Genomic DNA, 8,364 nt, shown 5'->3' with positions numbered 1-8,364 from the left:
TTATAAGACATTAAGTTGAAGAAGGACTACTCGTAGTGAAGAGGATATCGTTAGAGAAGAACCCAACATATCCCCTTACAAAGGGACTCAGCAGGGATAAGCACTTGCTACATGCAAGGAGTATTGGGCTGAAGGACGATATTAGTTTTAATGATTAGATAGACATTTAGAAACTTGTAAAAGCTAAACTGTAATTGACATTTGATGATTGAATAAAAGGATTTTTATTTATATGTAAAGTTACTTTCTTGTGTCAATTATTTACTATTGTTTCATTTTGCATGTTTTGACTTCCAGAAAAATAAGATTATTCAAACTATCCACAGTCGATCATACTCTGGGAGTAGGTTATGTAAGTAGACTGTCATGAATGGGTTTTGTAAGCTTGTCTAAGGTGTTAGACATTGCAAAGGTTTGCTATAAGCATTCATGAGTGTTCTTGAAATAAGATTTGAGCATTGGACTAAACCTGCACTCACATGAATCACTTCAAGGAATTTATCACGAGTGATTGTGAGATGATAATATCGTATAATTTTCAAACCGAGATATATGAGTTGTTGATTATGAGTTGGTTGTACATTGACAATGCGACACCGTATTAGTAACTTGATGTTATAAAACGTGTTGTTGTGTATGATTTAACAAGTAGTTAGTACAAGCATATAGGTCGAAGTTTATCTGTTCCTTTTATCCTAAGAGGATTAAAAGCGATATATTGGGCCCCTCGATGATTTTTTTTGAATTATGTGTCGGGCCCGGTCAAGACTAAGTTGATGTGTTCTATTAAGTTCTATGTCAAACAAATCAGAAATCGGGAAACAAACTGCTGGACAATAAGTATGACTTTGTTCCATGTATTTGTCCGCATAATATATTGAAGAACCGAGGATTATATGATCCCTTATTTAAATGACGCGTCAGGATTCGACATTTGCTTTTAGAGAGCTATGATTGCTACTCGGATTTTGAAGCTACATTGGCAATTATAGTTATTAGACTTATCCAAGTGGGAGACTCTTGGATTAGGTGTCTAAGCCCATATCTATAGTTGGTATGTACTTGACCCGATAATAGCATGGTCCATTTGGGTTGTAACACCTTGGAACAATTTGCTAGGATGGATATTTGAGGAAGAGGTTATTCTGATTTATTAATGTATTACAAGTATAATATATTAATTGAGAAATCACATTATTTAATTAGTATTGATAAAGAATTAATTTGCTATTAATTTAGTGATCAAAAGAAACTATTTAAAGTTATAGGGACTGATTAGGTAAATCAGTACTACTTCTAGTTGGACTCATGACTCATGTTGATTAGAGTTTGACTAAACCTATGTGAGAGTCCAAGACGGTTTAGCCCAAAAGGCCTAAGAACATGAAGAGTCATTAGGGTTTGCATGGTTGTAATCCTAAGCTATAAAAGAAGTCTCTAACACCCTAAAATCGGCCCCCATGCACACTAGAGTTGTAGCTAGCCGATTTTGATCTTCCAAACCTCTTACTCAAGTTCATTCTCTTGTTCTTGGTTTGTTATAAGACATTTGAGGCATCACACTTGAGGTGCTAGGCTCCTAAAGGTCAAAGACAAGCAAGCTACTACACAAGGTAATCTTCTAACTGTTTTTATGATTCAAATGTTGCCTTGCATGCTAGTTTAGACTCTATGCTTTGGAAAAACAATGTTGCATGCATAATTAGAGAAAAATTAGATCCAAAGCATTAGGGTTGTATGTGCACCATAGGAATGTTAGAGTACATAAAACCCATCACTATAATCATCAGTAAAAGTTACATAGAAGCGGTTAGCATCCCTTGTGGTGGATCTGAAGGGTCCACACACATCGGTATGTATGAGATCCAACAAACCTTCACCCCTTGCACAAGAACCAGTGAAGGGTGACATGGTCATCTTTCCAAGCAAACAAGATTCGCATGTGTCATCCGACTTTAAGTCAAATGACTCCAACACTCCATCCTTTTGGATTTGGGCTATGCGCTTCTTGTTGACATGTCCAAGACGACAATGCCACAAGCATGCTTTATCGAAACCATTAGACGAATCGATATGCAACACATTATTTCCTAATTTATCTACAACCATCACAGTTTCATATATACCATTACAAGGCAATGCTTCAAAATAAAAATTACTATTATAATAAGCATTAATGCCACTAATCTCATTATTAAATGAAAAAGTAAAACCTTGTTTATACAAACCATGAAAATAAATAATGTTTCTTGCCATATCTGGCGAGTAGCAACAATTATTCAACTCTAAATTTAACCCACTACTAAGCAATAAAGAATAAACTCCAATCTTGGTGACAGGCGACGCTTTCCTATTCCCCATGATCAAGTTCATCTTCCCGTGCTCCACATCCCTACTTCTTTTTAGACCCTGCAAATCAGAACAAATGTGAAAACCACATCCTGTATCAAGGACCCAAGAATTAGCATGTGATGAGTTATTAGATAGAATAGTGTAAATACCTGCGAAGGTGGGTTGATCTTCCCATCCTTTATGTCCTGCAAGTATTTGGGGCAGCTTTGTTTCCATCATGGGACTTTCCTTTGTGGCTCTTTGAGGAAGCTTTCCTCTTCTTTCCCTTCCCATGTCCAATTTCCAAGACAGGAGCAGTAGTAGTAGGAGTAGGCACAACAGATTTGCCTTTTAAACTTCTTTCAGCAGTCCTCAAAAGGCCTTGAAGCTTGCTAAGAGTGACTTTCTCCTTGTTTATATGATAAGTCATTCTGAACTGATCATAACAAGGAGGAAAAGAGTGTAGGATAATTTCAATAGCCAACTCTTCATCGAAGTTAAAATTCAACTTCAGCAAGCGGTCCACAAACCTTTGCATCTTTTGCGAGTGGGTCGTGATGGACTCTCCATCCTTCGTTTTTGTTGTGATCATGGAGGCAATGATTTCATACCTTTCCTGTCGGGAACTTTGATGGTACCTTTCCATCAAGTCTTGGTGCATCTCATAGGGCCAAAAGTCTTCATAGGACATTTGAAGCTCAGCAGTCATGGTAGCAATGATGATACACAACACCTTTGTCGCGTCCCTCTCATGAGCCTTATACACATTTATCTGTTCAGGAGTGGCAGTGTTTTCATCAATCTCCTTCGGCTCTTTTTCGAGAACATACTCTTTATCCTCGTAGATAATGGCCATTCAAATGTTTCGAATCCAGTCATTGAAGTTCGATCCATCAAAGATGACCCTCCCACATAAGTTCATGAGGGAGAAAGAGCCAGGAGCATTTGAGTTTGAAGCAGCGTTCGAAGTAGACATCTGAAAAGAAAGACAAAGTTTAGATTAGATAAGGATCCTTAATATAACACCCAAATGAAATATTAAGGCTAGGACCTAACATAATATTTCACAATTCGGAAGAGGGATGTCGTAATCCAGTTGTAAAATATTTGAAGGTAGGTAAATGACGATTTACCAATTTCCACCATGAAAAACGAAAATGAAGATTAGGTTTAAATGAATTGAAATTCCTAGATTCTTTGAGATTCATTGAACTTTTTCAATGGAATGTTTAAATCTCGATTATGCCCTTCAAGTTTGTGACTGAGATATCGAGGATCACAAACATGGTGTGACTAACCATGCAAATGTGCTTGGTACTCTTGATGTTACTTATCACCTAATCAATGTACCGGTTAACCACACACGCTCCATTGATCTATGATAAACATCAAGCTACCCTTTGCCACCCTTGTTAGTCCAAGTTAGTGTGCCGGTTAACCACACACGCTCCACTAACGACTTGGCAAGTTGCAAATTGCAATTTCATGGAATAATATCATTTTCACATTTTTCCTAAAGTAACTAAGATTGGGAATTTATAAAAGTTTAGTTACTTTATAATATAATTATACTTATTAACGAGAATTAATGTCCTATCCTACCCGTTCGGCTAACGACCCTCTACCAGTCAAGGAAGCGGTGGGTGAGAGTGGACACCCATTCAACCACCATTATATAGGCAGTTTCCTTATACCCCCCTTATAGATCGGCTTCGTGAATGAGGCCTACTATCGATAAGACTGACTTGTCTTATACATATATATATACATAAGTATTAATCTTTTTAATATTATAATAATATAAGGGTTGAATTTTAAACTTTTAAAATTTTAGGGTTTAGAATTAAAGTTTCATAAATAAGACTTTTCAAGTTCCAAAACTTGAGGGCAAGTTTTGTAACTCTTCAAGACTTTTTGAATTCCATAACTTATGGATTTAATGTTTCATGAATAAGACTTTTCACATTCCATAACTTGAGGACAAGTTATGAAAATCTTCAAAACCATTTAGATCAAATTTTAAACTAATAAAATTATCAAATAATTTATCAATTACCAATTTGACCTACTTTAAGTCATATAGCAAGATAATTTCAAACTCTACAAATAATTAGTTTTTACAAAATACAAGTAATTATATTAAAATTTGACAATCATCATTTTATTGGATGGGTATAATCATTACCATATCAGTAAAATCAAATTTTATGAGCTAAAACAGTTTGTGGTAATGATCCTAATAAAAAACAGGCAAAAAACTCGAAAATTCTGCCAACAGATGATCCAATTCGTCGAGCCAGGCAATGGACTCGTCAAGTTCATCATCATATGATCCAACTCGTCGAGTTCCCTTATGGGACTCGTCGAGTTCAGCCTGGCAGAATCCAAAATTGCAATTTTTCAGCTTTGAAAATAACACAATTTCATCAATATAACAGAAAACACCCTAGGCTCTGATACCACTGTTGGGTTTTATGTACTCTAACATCCCTATGGTGCACATACAACCCTAATGCTTTGGATTCTAAGTTTTCTCTAGTTATACATGCAATATTCATTTTCCAAAGCATGAAGCCTAACTAGCATACAACTTTGATATCTGAATCATAAAAAACTAGTTAGATGATTACCTCTTATTGTAGCTTGTAGAATTTGGCCTTATAAGAGCTTAGCACCTCAAATGTGATGCCTCAAATGACTCACAAACACCAAAAAACAATTGGAGGACAATGAGAGAGGATTAGGAGACACCAAAATCAACTAGCTTCTTCTTGGAATACTTGTATGTCGATTTTGGAGCTAAGGGAGCACATTTATAGTGTAGAACTCCAAGGGTCACTTGTAAACCCTAATTCATACACTTAGGCTTTTAATCCAATAACACTTGATGGACTCTTATATAAACTTAGTCCATTAGTAATTAATCATGGATGATTAGCCCAAATTATATGTATCATTGATTTACATAATCAGCCCCTGTTAATTTAATCAGTCTCTTTTGATCACTAAATTAATTCCAAATTAATTCTTGATCAATACCAATTAAATAATATGATTTCTCAATTAATATATTATTCTTATAATATATTAATAAATCACAAATAACCTCTTTCTCAAATATCCATCCTATCAAATTGTTTTGATGAAGGCAACCCAAAATGGATCATGCTACTATCCGGTAAAGTACACACCAATTATGGTTATGGGCTTAGACACCTAATCCAACAAAAAATACCAACGTGGCCTCACCTTCACTCACAAATCACTCTTGACCATTCCACACAGCCTTAGATTTTAACAAATATATATTCTATATTTTTATTACAATAATATTATAAACTATATTATCATAAAATTTTAACAAAATAAAATGTTATACATAATAAATTTGAATTAATTTCTAATTTGTTATAAATAATTATTAAATAAATAAGATTATATTTATAACGAATATATATTTTATATTTTTTGATATGTTTATATCCAGTAAGAAATTGTTAGAATTAACTATCTTCATCATTGTTATGACGTGTATTGGTGACATTTCTTTCGCAACTTCAATTGGTAAGTCAAAATCATGTTCATCTTCGATTACCATATTATATAAAATAATGCATGTACTCATTATTTCAAGTAGTAATGTATATTTTATTAGAATATGTTATCGCTTTTGTAAGACATATTTAAATTATAATTTTTTATGAAATATGTTACCGAGTTTCAAATCTTTAGTATATATTTAATTTTTAATAGGAATTCGATAAATAAATATTAAGATCAATATTTGTGATTGACTAATATAACTTAGTATAAAAACAGGATATTACAAATATTAAATATTACATTTAAATTATAATTAATAGATAAAAATAAATTGGAAATGTATAAAATAAAAAAGAAATGGTTTAAAATTAGCAATTGAAACTCCAACTCCATTTTTGGAGATATGAATAGTATTCCCCCAAATATGGAGAAATACTATTCATATCTCCAAAAATAAAGATAGAAATGGGGTATGGTTGGAGAAGAATGGGGGAAGAAACATGAGAAAAAATGGAGTTTGTGTTGGAAGAGTGCCCGAGGTCATTAACTATTGGTAATATATCTAATAATAAGAGGATCCTTTTAGGTTGCCCTTAAGACCCAAATTGAGTAGGATAAATAAAGGAGAAATTGGTTTATTAACTATTGGTAATGTTTCTAATAATTTCATCCTTTTGGAAAGGTTGCCCTTGTGCAATAATTGTGGACTTCATCATCTGGGAAAATGTGATAAGTGTAGGTTAAAAACTGCGGAAGGCCAGGGCACATCGCCAATGTTTGCAAGAGTCAATTAGGCCAGTAGAAGGAAATACGGGTTATTAGAATAAAGAGATTTAGGAAGATATTCCATAGCAATAATTATGAAATGGTTAAACATGGGAACTGGAAACCCATGTAGTTGTACTCAACATTCTTTTATATATATATATATATATATATATATATATATATATATATATATATATATATAAAGGTCTAACCTTAGTACATGATTGTGATAAGAAAATAAAAATATAATTCCTTCCAGAAATCCACAACAATATTAACCTAAGAGATTTAGGTTTCCTATTGGTGTGAAATAAAGATAATATCAAATAGGATTTCAAAAGACAAATATTAGATTTAATGATAAATTTGAAGAATTAGAAACAGAAAACTAAGAAGGAAATTTTGTTATCCCAATAAGTAGGAAAAAGGAATCGATTTACTGATTAAGAAACTGGTCTCCCCACTTAAGATTACCATAAGGTCTGAATTTCGAGGATGAAATTCCTAAAACAGGGGGAGAATGTAACAATTAAGAATTTCTCGTCACAAATTATCACAAAAGATTAGTATCAACTGATGATAATGATAGAACTTTTCATATTGAAGGAAAATATGATCAATTAAATGATGATAATAGGGTCAAAAATAACTGACCAAACAGTTATGTCACTTTTCATGATGGTTAGTGTATTTGGAAAATACACAACATAATGATCCCAATGATATAAGCATTTAAGCAATCTGACACCGATTGGAGGAGTTTTGATTTTATAAAGATAAAAACCAACCACATTAATAATGCTATTAGCGTCAAAATAACATAAAGAGATCGGTTGAGTTTCGGCTAATGTCACTAAAAGGAAAATCGTAGTAACCCGTGAGATAAGGATTTTGAAAGGGAAAAGGTCAAAAACGGAGTTTGTATGAAGGAGATATGATTTTTAGAAAAATATAAAATACGGGTTAACAAAAATGAAAGTCAAAATTTCCAAACGCGACCTTAAGGAAACTTGTAGTACTAGAAGAGAGCTACACAAATATATAAAGAGGATAAGAAACAAGATTCATATAAGGAAGATATATTTTTTTATAAAAGATTTAGGGGTGCACTCCAGGTGCGCGTCATGCCCGGCGCGCAAACCTGACACCCAAATGTTGGATTAGGTGTCTAACCTCATAACTATAATTGTTATAAACTTGAATTGATAGTAGCACAATCCTTTTGGGTTTCCCATAAAGCTATCAATTGGACATGATTACTTTGGAGAGAGAGAAAAAAATTTATTATTTGATTAATAAATTGACATATATAATTTGTTAATATATTATAAGCATAATATATTAATTAGAAATTATGATATTTGATTAATATTTAATCAGAAATTAATTACAATTAATTTTGGGATTAATTTGATTAATATATAGTGCAGGGGTTGTTTGGCTATTTATTGATAGTTGAGGAAAAGGCTGTAAAACCTCCTTAAAAGAGGTTGGACGAAAACTTCTATGAAGGGCCTAGAATTTTCGTCCAAGGGCTCTTGGATGGAGGCTCATGGGCTGCTTGGTCACCAAACAAAGGGATTCGGGCTTCCTCCTAAAAACCCTAGCTTTAGCTCTAAGCTACCTTACCTATATAAATAGCCTTAGCCTTCACATATTCGCCACTCATAACCCTAGAAGAGTTTTGGCTGAAAATCTCCTTCTCCCTCTCCATAATCCTAA

This window comes from Lactuca virosa, chromosome 6 (genome assembly GCF_052849685.1).
Source record: "Lactuca virosa cultivar CGN04683 chromosome 6, Lactuca_virosa_CGN04683_v6, whole genome shotgun sequence".
Classification (NCBI taxonomy): Eukaryota; Viridiplantae; Streptophyta; class Magnoliopsida; order Asterales; family Asteraceae; genus Lactuca; species Lactuca virosa.
Note: the sequence above shows the minus strand (reverse complement) of the source record.